This window comes from Glycine soja, chromosome 7, assembly GCF_004193775.1.
Source record: "Glycine soja cultivar W05 chromosome 7, ASM419377v2, whole genome shotgun sequence".
NCBI classification, from domain to species: Eukaryota; Viridiplantae; Streptophyta; class Magnoliopsida; order Fabales; family Fabaceae; genus Glycine; species Glycine soja.
In genome coordinates this window covers 29,218,712-29,238,148 of record NC_041008.1, presented here as the reverse complement: position 1 = coordinate 29,238,148, position 19,437 = coordinate 29,218,712, and positions in this window count along the sequence as shown.

Genomic DNA, 19,437 nt, shown 5'->3' with positions numbered 1-19,437 from the left:
AAATTTGCAGCATGAAACATAGAACCACCAGCAACATCCTTTTCTATGTACAATTCTAGAACTGACATTTGTTGTTGTTGTTGAAAACTTTCGATCATAGTTTCAACATCTTCGTCATCACAAATTTGCAACGCAACATATTTTCCTGAAACTAAAAATCTACAACTTATAGTAGAAATAATTTCATTATTTTCTAACTTTACCTTATCTCCAATTTTTTTTCCAAAGCATTGAAACTAATTCCGGGTTTAATCTGAATCACCTTTTTACTGCCTTCAAATATTACACCATCATTGTCTTCATATACTCTTCCATTGAAATATAACACTATAATAATTGAATTCATGATATACCTACATCAACAAAATTAAAAATAATTAATCATAACAACAGTCTTTTTAAAATAAATAAGTGTATTTGCTTGCTTCATCTACTAACTTAAACTTAAACTTAAAGTTAAACTACAGATTAAAATGTCATTCTAACTTCAAAAAACTAGAAGGGAATCATGTAATTATTAGTAACACCTGGCCACCCATGAACAAATGCTTGTAAATAATTAAACATTATAAAAATTAACTTCAAACTAAAAAACCTAATTACAAAAATTAATACACTTAAACTTCATGTATTAATTTTTTGTCTAAAAATAAATAATTACTGATAAAAATTAATACATCTAAATAAATTAATACGTCTAAAAAAAACAATTATTACTTCAATTAAATATTTTGTGAATGATAAAAATAAATAAATGTATTTGCTTGCACTATTAAACTTAAACTAGACATTGATACTTCATTCTAACATAAAAATTATTACTCGAATTAAATAATTCAAAAAAATTTCCTTAACTTCCAAAACAACTCACCTCTTAATATTTTTAAGTCAGAAATAGCAACTAAAGACGCTTACAAATTTCTAAGCCACAAAAACCATAGATAAAGACGCTTACAAATAATTACTGATAATAATTTTAAAATAACAATTCTAATTCCAAAAATTATTACACTTAAACTTTAACTTCAATTTTTAGTCTAACAATAAAATTTATTACTTCAACTAATATTTTGTCAATCATAAAAATAAAAATATTACCTTCAATATTTGCTTGCTCTATTAAACTTAAACTAGACATTCATACTTTATTCTAAAAAAATTATTAAACTAATTAAATAATTTTTAAAAAATTCCTCAACTTCAAAATATGTGACTATCACATATAAATATTCTTAAGGCTGAAATACCTTCAACAAAGGCTTATACATGGAAAAGTTACACTTAAAAAAAATTTAGACACAAAAACCTATTTCAAATAATTAGTGGTAATAATTTTCAAATTCAAAATCTAATTCAAAAAATTACTACACTTAAATTTTATTATAACCACAAAATTTATTACTTCAAAATAAACAATTTGTAAATGATACAAATTATTAAAAAAATTAAGTTCAAACAGCATAAAATAATGCTTCTAACAAAAAAATTAAGTTGAAGCAGCATGAAAAAAATTTTGTTCCTTGAAATAAATTAAAAAATCCTTACTTTCAATAGAACTTTGAAGTTGAAGATGAAATGAACTAACTTCAAACGTGTTTCAGCCTTTTCTTTCTCTCTTCAAACTAGTTTCTTTCTTTCTTCTCTCTTGCTTCAGAATGTTGTGAAATTTTAAGTTACATGATGCTCTATTTAAACAAAAACTACACACACTACACACTGACCATTATTAAAGCATGCTCTCGAAAGTCACAATGGCCATTATTAAAGCATGCCTCTGCAAGCTGCACTGTATGCATGTCATACTTGCACAGAATGCATGTGAACTACAACTCTAGCCCTAGCCTACATCACGAAAAAAATGATTCAGCCTCTCCACAGATTGCATGTGAACTACAGCTTTAGCTTTCAGCCCTAGCCTGCATCACGATGCTTGAGTCTCATCATCAACAGTGGCATACAACTTTAGCTTTCAACCCTAGCCTACATCACGATGCTTGAGTCTCATCATCAACAGTGGAACGTGTTCCGCAGGAGCCAATGACGGGACTGTCCATGTTGGCATATCCCGCCAGTACCAATGGCGGCATGGGCTGGTGTCTCGCAGGAAGGGCTAGCGAGATGCTCATATCTCCTAGTCAGCATGTCCCGCCAGTACGAATGGCAGTATGGGCACCATGTCTCGCTGCTGTCAATGGCGGCATTCGTCTTTCTCGCCATTGCCAATGGCATTACAAGCTTCTTGCCAGTAGAATTGGCAGCATCTATGGCCATAACAGACCCTCCTTGCAATTTGTTTAAAAACAAACCCTGTTTGATAAATAGTTTTTAAAAGAAGCCCCCTACAGTAAATCTGCCTCCTAAGATACTCCACTTCAGACTCAAAATTGGCATTGCTTCAATCCTTTTAAATGCAAAAGGTACATCAAGCACTGCCTTCAAAAACTTTCAGCTGGACCAAGCTTGGTTGGTGAGTCATCTTTATGTTCCTTTAACTTACGTTCTTCTTCCTTGCTTGGTGCCATTCTTAATAAGCTTTCAAGTAATTATGTTCCAAGTGTATCAGTACTACCTGTAGAAAGGTAAATTGAATTTGGTGCATCATCGGTACTACTTTGAAATAAACCAGCAAGTTAACGAAATTTTCCACTACCTTCAAGTGGTATTTATTGATCACAGGTACTTATCACTATACAATTTTATTTACACTTGCATATAAGAAACATACATATTCTTTTCTCAACTAAGAAATGCACCTAAATTCTACAATACAACAACAACAAAAGGAAAAGGATATTGAAACCATTAAAAGTTAGACAAATAAAATAAAAAAGTGCTACATTTCACTAGGAGGAACAAATTCTTTACGTAATATGAACCTATTTTTTTCACTCTACATTAGAGTGACTGAATTAATGATTTAAGTGCTAGATTTCTACTTGCTAATTATATAGGTAGCGAAGACCATCCCCATGGAGCAAGAACAGCTAACACATTATTTACATGGAGTAATTCTTCTGAATTTTTTACAAAATAATATTTTTAAGTCATAAAATTTCCACAATAATAATAATAATAATAAATTTATCTTATATCAATACCAATATCTTGAAGTATGTTAAAATAATAAATAAATATTATAAGTAATATAATAGTTAAAATAAAAAGTGTAATATAAAAATATCCAAAAATGAGTGAAAATAATATTATCTATCATTATTAATATCTTATGTAATAAAATGGTTAAATAAGAAAACCTTATTTAATGTAGTCCACTTCACGTGTAAGATAAGTTATAAATTATAATTTATAAAACTGTGCTCACATAGGGTGACTTTTACTTTGGACGATTATGGTGCCTTAAGCTTATAATAAGCTCATCCCAAATGATAAAACTATTAGAAGGGAGATCCTTATGTCACAAATACCATACAGAACCTACATGTTTACTTAGTGTCGGAAATAACTTAAAATACAATTGCTAATCCATACCTTTATGAACAGGAATTTTGAAAGGTCCAACAGAGGATATGGATGAAGTTTGTATCCACCAAAATTTATGCAAGATAAAGCCAGCACACGAACCTTTCAGCATAAAAACAAGAAAAACATTTATCAATAAATGTAGAAATAGATGCTATGAAGGATATAATAATTTATTGAAAATTTGGCTTCACTACTAGAAAATAGGCTTTCTACATCGGTTATCGGTGCCTTTCTATGTCGGTTATCACGTGTCGTTGTAACCCGGAGTCATTGAAACACAACGACGGCTAAGAGACCGATGTTGAATTCTGACATTTTACATCGGTTATTAGGACAACCGATGTAGAAATATGTTTATTTTAACATCGGTTATCCTGAAAACCGATGTAGAATGATCATCATTCTACATCGGGTGTGTCCTAACCCGCCGTAGATCCCTACCCCACGATGAAGCATCCAACATCGGTCGTTCTAATAACCGATGTAGAATGCTAGACATTCTACATCAGACGTTACCTGAACCGATGTAAAATTATTAATTATTATTTTTTTTTTGCTTTTTGGAAGAGCCTATACAAAAATGTGTAATCAGATTTCAGACTAAAAAATAACTAAAAATAACACTTTGGTATTTACTATACTCTCCCCGGATCCAATTTGAGCTTCTCAAATAATTAAAGAAGAATTGCTTTAAAAAATAAAATATGGTAACATTAATAAATGGATACTAAGACCAAAAATTATTAATAACATTCATTAAAGATGATACACCACACCTGGACAAAAGAGCAACCAAGCATGTTTGCAAGCCCTACACGTACAACAAGAAAAAATGTGGTTAGCGATGACTTGGCAGAGAATAATGTGGCAAATTGGCAATAGGAGGAAAGACAGAATTTGAATTCGGTTATGGAAACAGAGAATTTTTAAATTCTCATATAATTTAATGAGAGATTTAAAAAACTAATTTACAAAAAATATATGTGAGTGTTCTTCAAACTCTTTAATGATATGACAAGTCAATGAATTATTAATAATATTATTGTTATGCCATTAGTTAATTTTTTTACTAGACAACATAGACTAAAACAAAAGAATATTTAAATAACCAACAACAATAAGAACTTTAAAGGACAAATAAAAATATTTTAAACTAGTTTACCTCACAAGTATATTTTTTATGACTAATTACAAAGTATGTGAATTCAAACTAGTTTACCTCACAAGTCATTGAACTCGTAAGCATATTTGCAATTGTTTGGCAATGATACAAAATCAAAATTTTTCACCCTAATGCAAATTTTAATATAAATTTTCTTCCTGAGTCTAACTTAAATACACATTTTTTTATTACATTAATTCAAATCTAATTAAAATTCATATAACCAAACTTTAAGAGAAATTAAAGATTCTTCCATATTTAGACATAATCTCATTTATGATGTAAAAGTAATATAATGAAATGACTTAAACGTATTTTTAAAAATTCACGTGAACTACAAAATTACTGACGCCTAATAATTATGGCAGGTCCCATGAAGCAACCATATACATTGGCATGCGGTAAACACGTTTGAAGCCCGCAACCCGGGTTAGTGTTTAATTTATGGATAAATAATCATTAAATTAATATTAAGTTATAAAATTTATAGATTAATTTAAATATATAAAAAGTATTATCATTAAATTATATGATGAATTAATTTGTTTTTATTATAATTTATAACTTTAGATATAGAGAAATAGTAATAAAAACAATATTGCAATAATACTCACATGGTCAGCTGTTTGCACAAGTAATAATAATCAATTACTTTAAGCTATCTGCACCAGCACAAGCAATTGAATTCTCAGCTGGGTGGCATGCTAAGTGCAGCAACTTTGTTGTGATATCAAAAGAATTCCCATTTGCGTCGACACCGACACTTTCTGCTCCTATTCAAGATTACCAATATATTGCAAGTCATGATATACTACAAGAACAAGCTATATATATCATGAAAACTTGGGCAAAGTTGATAAATAGAGAACTTACCATGTCTTACAACTCTTGTTATATTGTTTCCTAGTGATCTAGATGGCCTTGAAGGGGTTGGAACTTGACGCCTCTTGACGCCTGAGTAAATAAAAAAGTTTATATGAATTCTACAGTGCTCGACTAAACCGCAATTGTTTTTAAAAATTAAAAGTTCATCAATCCACCCCTTAAAAACACAACCAAACCTGCCTTCACCCACCACACTATCCGGACGAAAGTTCCTTGTAGCAGTTTTTAGCTCACTGAAGTTGAAGCTCTTCATGTTTGAAGATTTCAAGATCTCTCCCTCCGTCCGTGGAGTTGGAGGAATGGAGGGAGTTGAGACCTTGCTGCTTAAGCAATCCTACATGCAGCAAACCAACCAAACAAACACAGCATAATCAATTAAAGCAAGTCTCCTTGTGTTTTCATTTGTGAATCATACTTAAAAAACAGACAAAAAAATTTCCCATAAATTGCTTTCCTCTTTCACACATGAAGCTGCCAACACTAGCACCTCTGTTTCATAGTGGTCCCCATCATAACCTCATGCAAAAAGGCAATAAGAAATAATCTCTCTGATTTGTCTTCCCTGTATGAACTAAGGAGTCAGGATAAAGTCATAATCTGTGTGCACACACGGAGACACAAAAAAAGCCATAAACTTACTTTGATGAGAAGTGTACCACCTATGAAGTGAAACATGTAGCTGAAGAATGGAGAGAAAACCGGTAGCCATACCTTTCTAATAAGTCAATGAAAATTATCCATCTTTACGTAGTCCATCCAAACATGTGACAGTGAATTTATTTTGACCCTTGATCAGTCAAAAATACTATTTTGACTAGCAAAATGTTCCCCTTATATCTGTTGGAAAATGTCACTGTTTTTCTAGTCCGTATCAGATACTAACAACGAGCTCAAGACACTAGGTAAAGCAAATAAAAAAATTGAAAGCATCACAACACTTAACCAATAAAAATTTATGTTCTATGGAAAAATGTCCAACATAATTCAAAATTTGCTTCCCTAACAAATATCTATTTCTCAAAGCAAACATATAACACAACTTAATGCTTCTTAGAAACACCAACAGTTTTATCCCGGCGACCAGTAGTCTTAGTGTGCTGACCACGAACGCGGAGTGACCCTATTAAGAAGTAGCAGGAAATCACATGGTCATTTCTGTTGATATTTCCTAAATAATTTTCTAAACAAACTTGTCGTGGTAAAAGTAGTCATGTACAAGAACAAGCACTCTCAAATAATGTCCATGCTTAATACTTAACAGGTTATTACAATTTAGAAGTACAATAGCCACATAATTTTATCAATCAGTCAAAGCATAAGTGATTTCTCAAATAGACAACCTTGAGTAGTATGCAGTTATTTACACAATTGGGGAATGAGAAAACATAAGGATAATTTATCAAGTGCATGCGAATAACAGGGTCTTCCAAGATTTTGAGATACTACCCTATCCAAGATCACTATTTGTATATTCAATAATCATGAGTTCTTGGCATTATTGATTGACAATACAGATCTTAGTAACATGTCCTAAACTAACTAAATATTGCATTCAGGTTTATGAGAATCATTCCTCATTATGATATGATACAAAAAAACTACACTGTCAAAAAAGGTTTATTTTGAACATAATGACATGACTGCGCACTAATGTGTACCACCCCCAACCCTGTAACAAAAACAAAGGTTTCATGAAACCAAACCTCTTGTTCATGTCAACATTAGCTATTTTGCTGCAAATGTTAGTGAATTGCCTGCCAATACCTTTGATAGAGGTGAGAGCAAACATTATCTTCTGCTTCCCATCTACGTTTGTGTTCAGCACACGCAGAATGTGTTGGAAATACTCGTTCACCACCAGAGACTGTAAGCAAAACCATTTAAAATGTGACTCTCTCTCTCTTAAGCGAAAGAAGAAGAAAAGCAAAATGACGAATGTCGAATATGATATATGAAAATAGTTTCAGATTCAAAATCAGAGATGTTAGTGCTTAGCTCTACTGAGTTTTAAAAGATTGGCTAAGATTTTGTTAAAACATAAGCACTTAGACAATGAAGGAAAGCTGGAGTTGCTGCACATGATGTCCAACGTTATGTCAAGGAATCAGATCGGGCTGCACAATGCACAAGGCAAGATGAAATGTCAAATGAAGAATTGAAGCTGCAGGATTCACGATGTCGGATACAATGTCCAGGACATCCTGCCCGAAAATACTGGAGTTGCTGCACAATGCACACAATGCAGGATCCACGATGTCGGATACAATGTCCAGGACATCCTGCCCGAAAATACTGGACACATAAATCTGTTATATCTTTAACAGATTATTGTGCAGTTAGCAGCAGATAAGATGATCTATCTTTAGGAACGAATTAAAAGATAATTAAAGTTCGAATTACAAACTAGAAGAGTTCGTTCAGGGAATAAAGATTAAAGATAAAAACTAAAAGATCAAACTGTATCTTTTGGATCTTTAAGTGCAGATTTTTCAGGAGAATGATAGATCTCATCCAGCGCAAGTTGTTGCAGCCCAGATACACACACTACTATAAAAACATGGAGGCTGCACGAGTTCTGTACCAAGTCCGAGATTGAAAAGTTATTTTGTGAGTTTTTGGGACTTGAGTGTTTTGTGAGCCACCTTGATGTTACCCTAACTTCAAGTGTTGGACCTGAGTGTGTAGAGTTGATCTCTTTTGTTCAGAGAGCAATCTCTGGTGTGTCTTTGATTTAATTGTAAACACGGGAGAGTGATTGAGAGGGAGTGAGAGGGGTTCTCATATCTAAGAGTGGCTCTTAGGTAGAGGTTGCACGGGTAGTGGTTAGGTGAGAAGGTTGTAAACAGTGGCTGTTAGATCTTCGAACTAACACTATTTTAGTGGATTTCCTCCCTGGCTTGGTAGCCCCCAGATGTAGGTGACGTTGCACCGAACTGGGTTAACAATTCTCTTGTGTTATTTACTTGTTTAATCTGTTCATACTCTCAAATATAATCTGCATGTTCTGAAGCGTGATGTCATGACATCCTGTACGACATCTGGCATTGGTATCAGAATTTCAATTGGTATCAGAGCAGGCACTCGAAATCACTGAGTGAGATCTAGGAAGATAAATTCTGATGAACATGGAGAAAGAAGGAGGACCAGTGAACAGACCACCAATTCTGGATGGAACCAACTATGAATACTGGAAAGCAAGGATGGTGGCCTTCCTCAAATCACTGGATAGCAGAACCTGGAAAGCTGTCATCAAAGGCTGGGAACATCCCAAGATGCTGGACACAGAAGGAAAGCCCACTGATGGATTGAAGCCAGAAGAAGACTGGACAAAAGAAGAAGACGAATTGGCACTTGGAAACTCCAAAGCCTTGAATGCTCTATTCAATGGAGTTGACAAGAATATCTTCAGACTGATCAACACATGCACAGTGGCCAAGGATGCATGGGAGATCCTGAAAACCACCCATGAAGGAACCTCCAAAGTGAAGATGTCCAGATTGCAACTATTGGCTACAAAATTCGAAAATCTGAAGATGAAGGAGGAAGAATGTATTCATGACTTCCACATGAACATTCTTGAAATTGCCAATGCTTGCACTGCCTTGGGAGAAAGGATGACAGATGAAAAGCTGGTGAGAAAGATCCTCAGATCCTTGCCTAAGAGATTTGACATGAAAGTCACTGCAATAGAGGAGGCCCAAGACATTTGCAACATGAGAGTAGATGAACTCATTGGTTCCCTTCAAACCTTTGAGCTAGGACTCTCGGATAGGACTGAAAACAAGAGCAAAAATCTGGCGTTCGTGTCCAATGATGAAGGAGAAGAAGATGAGTATGACCTGGATACTGATGAAGGTCTGACTAACGCAGTTGTGCTCCTTGGAAAACAGTTCAACAAAGTGCTGAACAGAATGGACAGGAGGCAGAAACCACATGGCCGGAACATCCCTTTCGACATCAGGAAAGGTAGTGAATACCAGAGAAAGTCAGATGAAAAGCCCAGTCACAACAAAGGAATTCAATGCCGTGGGTGTGAAGGCTATGGACACGTCAAAGCTGAATGTCCCACTCATCTCAAGAAGCAGAGGAAAGGACTTTCTGTATGTCGGTCTGATGATACAGAGAGTGAACAAGAAAGTGATTCTGACAGAGATGTGAATGCACTCACTGGGAGATTTGAATCTGCTGAAGATTCAAGTGATACAGATAGTGAAATCACTTTTGATGAGCTTGCTATATCCTATAGAGAACTATGCATCAAAAGTGAGAAGATTCTTCAGCAAGAAGCACAACTGAAGAAGGTCATTGCAAATCTGGAGGCTGAGAAGGAGGCACATGAAAAGGAGATCTCTGAGCTTAAAGGAGAAGTTGGTTTTCTGAACTCTAAACTGGAAAACATGACAAAATCAATAAAGATGCTGAATAAAGGCTCAGATATGCTTGATGAGGTCCTACAGCTTGGGAAAAATGTTGGAAACCAGAGAGGAGTTGGATTTAATCATAAATCTGCTGGCAGAACAACCATGACAGAATTTGTTCCTGCCAAAAACAACACTGGAGCCACGATGTCACAACATCGGTCTCGACATCATGGAACGCAGCAGAAAAGGAGCAAAAGAAAGAAGTGGAGGTGTCACTACTGTGGCAAGTATGGTCATATAAAGCCCTTTTGCTATCATTTACATGGCCATCCACATCATGGAACTCAAAGTAGCTGCAGTGGAAGGAAGATGATGTGGGTTCCAAAACACAAGACTGTTGGTCTTGTTGTTCATACTTCACTTAGAGCATCAGCTAAGGAAGATTGGTACCTAGATAGCGGCTGTTCCAGACACATGACAGGAGTTAAAGAATTCCTGGTGAACATTGAACCTTGCTCCTCTAGCTATGTGACATTTGGAGATGGCTCTAAAGGAAAGATCACTGGAATGGGAAAGCTAGTCCATGATGGACTTCCTAGTCTGAACAAAGTACTGCTGGTGAAGGGACTGACTGCAAACTTGATCAGCATCAGTCAGTTGTGTGATGAAGGATTCAATGTAAACTTCACAAAGTCAGAATGCTTGGTGACAAATGAGAAGAGTGAAGTCCTAATGAAGGGCAGCAGATCAAAGGACAACTGTTACCTATGGACACCTCAAGAAACCAGTTACTCCTCCACATGTCTAGTCTCCAAAGAAGATGAAGTCAAAATATGGCATCAAAGATTTGGACATCTGCACTTAAGAGGCATGAAGAAAATCATTGACAAAGGTGCTGTTAGAGGCATTCCCAATCTGAAAATAGAAGAAGGCAGAATCTGTGGTGAATGTCAGATTGGAAAGCAAGTCAAGATGTCCCACCAGAAGCTTCAACATCAAACCACTTCCAGGGTGCTGGAACTACTTCACATGGACTTGATGGGGCCTATGCAAGTTGAAAGCCTTGGAGGAAAGAGGTATGCCTATGTTGTTGTGGATGATTTCTCCAGATTTACCTGGGTCAACTTTATCAGAGAAAAATCAGACACCTTTGAAGTATTCAAGGAGTTGAGTCTAAGACTTCAAAGAGAAAAAGACTGTGTCATCAAGAGAATCAGGAGTGACCATGGCAGAGAGTTTGAAAACAACAAGTTTACTGAATACTGCACATCTGAAGGCATCACTCATGAGTTCTCTGCAGCCATTACACCACAACAAAATGGCATAGTTGAAAGGAAAAACAGGACTTTGCAAGAAGCTGCTAGGGTCATGCTTCATGCCAAAGAACTTCCCTATAATCTCTGGGCTGAAGCCATGAACACAGCATGCTACATCCACAACAGAGTCACACTTAGAAGAGGGACTCCAACCACACTGTATGAAATCTGGAAAGGGAGGAAGCCAACTGTCACGCACTTCCACATCTTTGGAAGTCCATGTTACATTTTGGCAGATAGAGAGCAAAGGAGAAAGATGGATCCCAAGAGTGATGCAGGAATATTCCTGGGATACTCTACAAACAGCAGAGCATATAGAGTATTCAATTCCAGAACCAGAACTGTGATGGAATCCATCAATGTGGTTGTTGATGATCTAACTCCAGCAAGAAAGAAGGATGTCGAAGAAGATGTCAGAACATCGGGAGACAATGTAGCAGATACAGCTAAAAGTGCAGAGAATGCAGAAAACTCTGATTCTGCTACAGATGAATCAAACATCAACCAACCTGACAAGAGACCCTCCATTAGAATCCAGAAGATGCACCCCAAGGAGCTGATTATAGGAGATCCAAACAGAGGAGTCACTACAAGATCAAGGGAGATTGAGATTGTCTCCAACTCATGTTTTGTCTCCAAAATTGAGCCCAAGAATGTGAAAGAGGCACTGACTGATGAGTTCTGGATCAATGCTATGCAAGAAGAATTGGAGCAATTCAAAAGGAATGAAGTCTGGGAGCTAGTTCCGAGACCCGAGGGAACTAATGTGATTGGCACCAAGTGGATCTTCAAGAACAAAACCAATGAAGAAGGTGTTATAACCAGAAACAAGGCCAGACTTGTTGCTCAAGGCTACACTCAGATTGAAGGTGTAGACTTTGATGAAACGTTCGCCCCAGTTGCTAGACTTGAGTCCATCAGATTGTTGCTTGGTGTAGCTTGCATCCTCAAATTCAAGCTGTACCAAATGGATGTGAAGAGCGCGTTTCTGAATGGATACCTGAATGAAGAAGCCTATGTGGAGCAGCCAAAGGGATTTGTAGATCCAACTCATCCAGATCATGTATACAGGCTCAAGAAGGCTCTCTATGGATTGAAGCAAGCTCCAAGAGCTTGGTATGAAAGGCTAACAGAGTTCCTTACTCAACAAGGGTATAGGAAGGGAGGAATTGACAAGACTCTCTTTGTCAAACAAGATGCTGAAAACTTGATGATAGCACAGATATATGTTGATGACATTGTGTTTGGAGGGATGTCGAATGAGATGCTTCGACATTTTGTCCAACAGATGCAATCTGAATTTGAGATGAGTCTTGTTGGAGAGCTGACTTATTTTCTGGGACTCCAAGTGAAGCAGATGGAAGACTCCATATTCCTCTCACAAAGCAAGTATGCAAAGAACATTGTCAAGAAGTTTGGGATGGAAAATGCCAGCCATAAAAGAACACCTGCACCTACTCACTTGAAGCTGTCAAAGGATGAAGCTGGCACCAGTGTTGATCAAAGTCTGTACAGAAGCATGATTGGGAGCTTACTATATTTAACAGCTAGCAGACCTGACATCACCTATGCAGTAGGTGTTTGTGCAAGATATCAAGCCAATCCTAAGATAAGTCACTTGAATCAAGTAAAGAGAATTCTGAAATATGTAAATGGCACCAGTGACTATGGGATTATGTACTGTCATTGTTCAGATTCAATGCTGGTTGGGTATTGTGATGCTGATTGGGCTGGAAGTGCAGATGACAGAAAAAGCACTTCTGGTGGATGTTTCTACTTGGGAACCAATCTTATTTCATGGTTCAGCAAGAAGCAGAACTGTGTGTCCCTATCTACTGCTGAAGCAGAGTATATTGCAGCAGGAAGCAGCTGTTCACAACTAGTTTGGATGAAGCAGATGCTGAAGGAGTACAATGTCGAACAAGATGTCATGACATTGTACTGTGACAACTTGAGTGCTATTAATATTTCTAAAAATCCTGTTCAACACAGCAGAACCAAGCACATTGACATTAGACATCACTATATTAGAGAGCTTGTTGATGATAAAGTTATCACACTGGAGCATGTTGACACTGAGGAACAAATAGCAGATATTTTCACAAAGGCATTGGATGCAAATCAGTTTGAAAAACTGAGGGGCAAGCTGGGCATTTGTCTGCTAGAAGATTTATAGCAATTACTGTTATCTGAACGTGCTCAAACGTTAATAGCGCGTTCTCTACTGGGCCAAAACAAATTCGACCGTTGCTTCACACGTCCCTCTACATTCCTCATTCAAATTCATATTTTAGTGGTAATCTCGTTTTCAGCATTCCCTAACAGCTCTCAGAAATTTACGAAAACATTCCAAAGGCTCTGCTTCTCCATGGCTACCTCACCAAAAGAAACTTCAGCTCCTGGTTCACCCTCTGTACCATCATCTCCATCACCTACCAAAGCACCATCAAACCAGGAACAGCCTGAATTCCATATCCAACCCATACAAATGATCCCTGGTCAAGCCCCTGCTCCTGAGAAACTGGCCCCCAAAAGACAACAGGGAGTGAAGATTTCTGAAAACCCTAGCATTGCAACAAGTCCTAGGGAAGTAGACCCGGAGATGGATAAGAAGATCCGCAGTATTGTGAGCAGCATTTTGAAAAATGCTTCTGTCCCTGATGCTGATGAAGATGTTCCAACATCTTCCACCCCTAATGTTTCTGTCGCTGATGCTGATAAAGATGTTCCAACATCTTCCACCCCAAATGCTGAAATCCTCTCTTCACCCAGCAAAGAGGACTCAACAGAGGAAGAGGATCAAGCCACAGAGGAGACCCCTGCACCAAGGGCACCAGAACCTGCTCCAGGTGACCTCATTGACCTAGAAGAAGTAGAATCTGATGAGGAACCCATTGCCAACAAGTTGGCACCTGGCATTGCAGAAAGATTACAAAGCCGAAAAGGAAAAACCCCCATTAAGAGGTCTGGACGAATCAAGACTATGGCATAGAAGAAGAGCACTCCAATCACTCCTACCACATCCAGACGGAGCAAAGTTGCAATCCCTTCCAAGAAGAGGAAAGAAATTTCCTCATCTGATTCTGATGATGATGTCGAACTAGATGTTCCCGACATCAAGAGGGCCAAGACATCAGGGAAAAAGGTGCCTGGAAATGTCCCTGATGCACCATTGGACAACATCTCATTCCACTCCATTGGCAATGTTGAAAGGTGGAAATTTGTATATCAACGCAGACTTGCCTTAGAAAGAGAACTGGGAAGGGATGCCTTGGATTGCAAGGAGATCATGGACCTCATCACGGCTGCTGGACTGCTGAAGACTGTCACCAAGTTGGGAGATTGCTATGAAAGTCTAGTCAGGGAATTCATTGTCAACATTCCCTCTGACATAACAAACAGAAAGAGTGATGAGTATCAGAAAGTGTTTGTCAGAGGAAAGTGTGTTAGATTCTCCCCTGCTGTAATCAACAAATACCTGGGCAGACCAACTGAAGGAGTGGTGGATATTGCTGTGTCTGAGCATCGAATTGCCAAGGAAATCACTGCCAAACAAGTCCAGCATTGGCCAAAGAAAGGGAAGCTTTCTGCAGGGAAGCTAAGTGTGAAGTATGCAATTCTGCACAGGATTGGCGCTGCAAACTGGGTACCCACCAATCATACTTCCACTGTTGCCACAGGTTTGGGTAAATTTCTGTATGCTGTTGGAACCAAGTCAAAATTTAATTTTGGAAACTATATTTTTGATCAAACTGTTAAGCATTCAGAATCTTTTGCTGTCAAATTACCCATTGCCTTCCCAACTGTATTGTGTGGCATTATGTTGAGTCAACATCCCAATATTTTAAACTACACTGACTCTGTGATGAAGAAAGAATCTCCTCTATCCCTGCATTACAAATTGTTTGAGGGGACACATGTCCCAGACATTGTCTCGACATCAGGGAAAGCTGCTGCTTCAGGTGCTGTGTCCAAGGATGCTTTGATTGCTGAACTCAAGGACACATGCAAGGTGCTGGAAGCAACCATCAAAGCCACCACAGAGAAGAAGATGGAGCTGGAACGCCTGATCAAAAGACTCTCAGACAGTGGCATTGATGATGGTGAAGCAGCTGAGGAAGATGGTGAAGCAGCTGAGGAAGAAGAAGAAGCAGCTGAGGAAGAGGAAGATGCAGCAGAGGATACTGAATCAGATGATGATTCTGAAGCCACCCCATGACCATCAGACATTTATTTTTGCTTTTTACTCTTACTAGCTATAGGGGCATGTCCCTTGAACAATTGATTTGCTATTGGTCTGTAATATTTGCACCTTAAGTTCATGCATTCTACTTTTGTCAAATTCTGTCTAAAAAGGGGGAGTAATGCATGATTTTGAGAAGTAGGATACTATGTATGCAATAGCAGTATTATGCATGATTTATGAGAAGTAGGATACGATGTATGCATGATTCATGATTTTAAGGGGGAGTTGTATGTATATGATTTTGAGGGGGAGACTGCTGCTGCTGATGATGACTGATGTCACATGAGATGTCTTGACATCCTGTAAAAGACTAGTAGCTGATAGAAGATGCTGCAGTGAACTGCTTCACAGCAGTAGGAGCATGGAGACAGGGGGAGCAGAAAGCAGATGTCACGAGAGATGTCTTGACATCCTGGAAACGACTTGCAACTTGCAGAATTTTGCTGTTACCACTATAGATACCGCTGTGCTTGATTACTCTGATAATGAAAGTTGCTGATCCCACTTGCATAACTGCTCGTACCTGCTCAGGAAGTGTCTAAGTATGTTTTAGACAAAATTTGCCAAAGGGGGAGATTGTTAGTGCTTAGCTCTACTGTGTTTTAAAAGATTGGCTAAGATTTTGTTAAAACATAAGCACTTAGACAATGAAGGAAAGCTAGAGTTGCTGCACATGATGTCCAACGTTATGTCAAGGAATCAGATCGGGCTGCACAATGCACAAGGCAAGATGAAATGTCAAATGAAGAATTGAAGCTGTAGGATTCACGATGTCGGATACAATGTCCAGGACATCCTGCCCGAAAATACTGGAGTTGCTGCACAATGCACACAATGCAGGATCCACGATGTCGGATACAATGTCCAGGACATCCTGCCCGAAAATACTGGACACATAAATCTATTATATCTTTAACAGATTATTGTGCAGTTAGCAGCAGATAAGATGATCTATCTTTAGGAACGAATTAAAAGATAATTAAAGTTCGAATTACAAACTAGAAGAGTTCGTTCAGGGAATAAAGATTAAAGATAAAAACTAAAAGATCAAACTGTATCTTTTGGATCTTTAAGTGCAGATTTTTCAGGAGAATGATAGATCTCATCCAGCGCAAGTTGTTGCAGCCCAGATACACACACTACTATAAAAACATGGAGGCTGCACGAGTTCTGTACCAAGTCCGAGATTGAAAAGTTATTTTGTGAGTTTTTGGGACTTGAGTGTTTTGTGAGCCACCTTGATGTTACCCTAACTTCAAGTGTTGGACCTGAGTGTGTAGAGTTGATCTCTTTTGTTCAGAGAGCAATCTCTGGTGTGTCTTTGATTTAATTGTAAACACGGGAGAGTGATTGAGAGGGAGTGAGAGGGGTTCTCATATCTAAGAGTGGCTCTTAGGTAGAGGTTGCACGGGTAGTGGTTAGGTGAGAAGGTTGTAAACAGTGGCTGTTAGATCTTCGAACTAACACTATTTTAGTGGATTTCCTCCCTGGCTTGGTAGCCCCCAGATGTAGGTGACGTTGCACCGAACTGGGTTAACAATTCTCTTGTGTTATTTACTTGTTTAATCTGTTCATACTCTCAAATATAATCTGCATGTTCTGAAGCGTGATGTCGTGACATCCTGTACGACATCTGGCATTGGTATCAGAATTTCAAGAGACAATTTAGTCAAGCTAAATCCATATCAGAGCAAAAGAAAACAACACTCGAAACCAGAGAAACAACTGAAAAATGAACAATATATATATATATATATATATATATATATATATATATATATATATGTTGGATTTGTACTTGACCGTGTAGGACTCTATGTCGAAGCTGCACGCTCCTTGGAAATACACTGCGAACTCGCCGCTGTCTCTGTTAAGCGAATACCCTATGGCTCCCTTGGGAAGAAGACCCACCGGGAACTCGTACTCCATCAGAACATCTTAGGCCGATAGCTTCTGCGGTTGGCTTAACGGGCATGATGTCGTCAAAGACACCATCAGGATCCATAGGAATCTAATTGAAGACATCATCGCCTCTCTCTCTGGCGCGAGGGAGACGGCGAAGGCCTTGGGAGCGAGACGAGCTTTGCGTTAGGGTTGCTGCTAGCTACGTTTATTCAAAGGGAAAACGAAATAAATAAAATAAATAAAAAAATTATAACTTAATTAATCAAAGGCGGTTTTTAAGGAAACCATAGTAATTAGGTGGACTAACAAATACGGTTTTTATAAAACCGCCTTCATAACGTTCACATCGAAGGCGGTTTTATAAAAACCGTCGTGGCTGATTAAAAAAGTTTGTTTTATTTTCAAAAATGCCACCATATCATTTACTACATCGGTTTTTATATAACCGATGTAGATATAACGACATAAAAAGGAACTTTTCTAGTAGTGCTTCTTATAGAGCCAAATGACATCAATAGATCTATGCAGTCCACTTCACAATGTAAGATAAGTTATAAATTATAATTTATAAATAATAAATTTAAGGTGGAAATTTCAGGGAAAGTGGTGTAAGGAGAAGGTATTTATTTTCTAAAGTGTTCTTCTGTAATTAAGACCCTCAAACACTGACCCCTTGATCCTGAACTTCCATGTGAGGGTACATATGTACAAAATCCTACAACACAGACTAATTGCTGATGCATGTGGAGTGCACAAATGTGGTTTGGAATTGCTGAGATGCTAAGATTGGGCTAAGATGTTAGCTTTGGCAAGAGTTATGTTGTTGGCAAATTTATCTCAATTATTTGGAATATGGGAGATAAGATGAACCAAAGTAAAATTTTGGTAAAATAGTGATGATCCCGATATAATGTTCCATGCCTTCCCTTGCATTTCATTTATTCTGTAGATCTTTAATATTTTAGCCATAACCTATTGAGGTTATCCTTAAAATATTTATTACAAAGACAAGAGATGATTTGTGTTAAAATACATATGAAGAAAGTAAGAAGCACAACACAAGTAGGCATCCATCAACTTAGACACAAAATGAAAGCCCAAATAAACAAGTTATAGAATGATAGGAAAATAACACAATCTCTACTACAGAAATTATTTCATTGATATAAGGCATCATAATGCAGAACTACAGATATGATGCCTGAGCTGCTGCAGTACAGAAGAAATCCTTATAATTACCAAGTTAGAATGATCTGTCAAGAGAAAAGACAATATCAATAATTGACATGCATACAATTATCATTTAATATGAAAAAAATGACAAGATAAAATCATACTCTTTAATTATAAAAATCAAGAATATTAATGATGTTATAGAACCATTGATAATAGTTTAAGCTTTTGGGACTGATGGTTCACGATATAGTATCATAGCCTCTATGACTACGTAGTCAAGAATTTGATCCTTGCTAGCCAACTCTTGATATTATTTTTAAGAAAATGAATTTCAGCATATGATAGGTGGGCCTGTTCATTGTCTATATTTTAAGCCAAAAGTGTTCTAGTGAAAGTTAGCATGTTAGAGATATAATATTAAATCATTCATTTGTCTGAATTGAGGTTTTGGAATGATTGATTCATGGTAAAAGATTACAAGAAATGTTACCGTAAGATTCTCCTAGCAAAACACATTTCTTTTGACTTTAATACTGGAGTTGATACACGTCTAAACCACAAAGAAAGTGGCTCCCCTTGAGCATTAAAAATAGCTACATTTAATAACTTAAGTTGCAACAAGGCTAAAATTAACATGAAAACAGAAACATAATTAATCACACCAATGATGTAGAGATTAACCATTGGTTGGCTGTATGAACCAAGATGAAGCAGCACATATAATGAATGGAATTCAGCTTCATTCTCATGCACATGAATTGAATTTCGATTTGTGTCTTATAGATTGAACAAAGATGCCAATGTCTTTGTGAGTTGTTCCATGTTGAGATGATGCAACAATGCAATGTTTGGATCAGACAGAGAACACCAAAGCCTGTAATGTTATACAACATGGAATTTGAC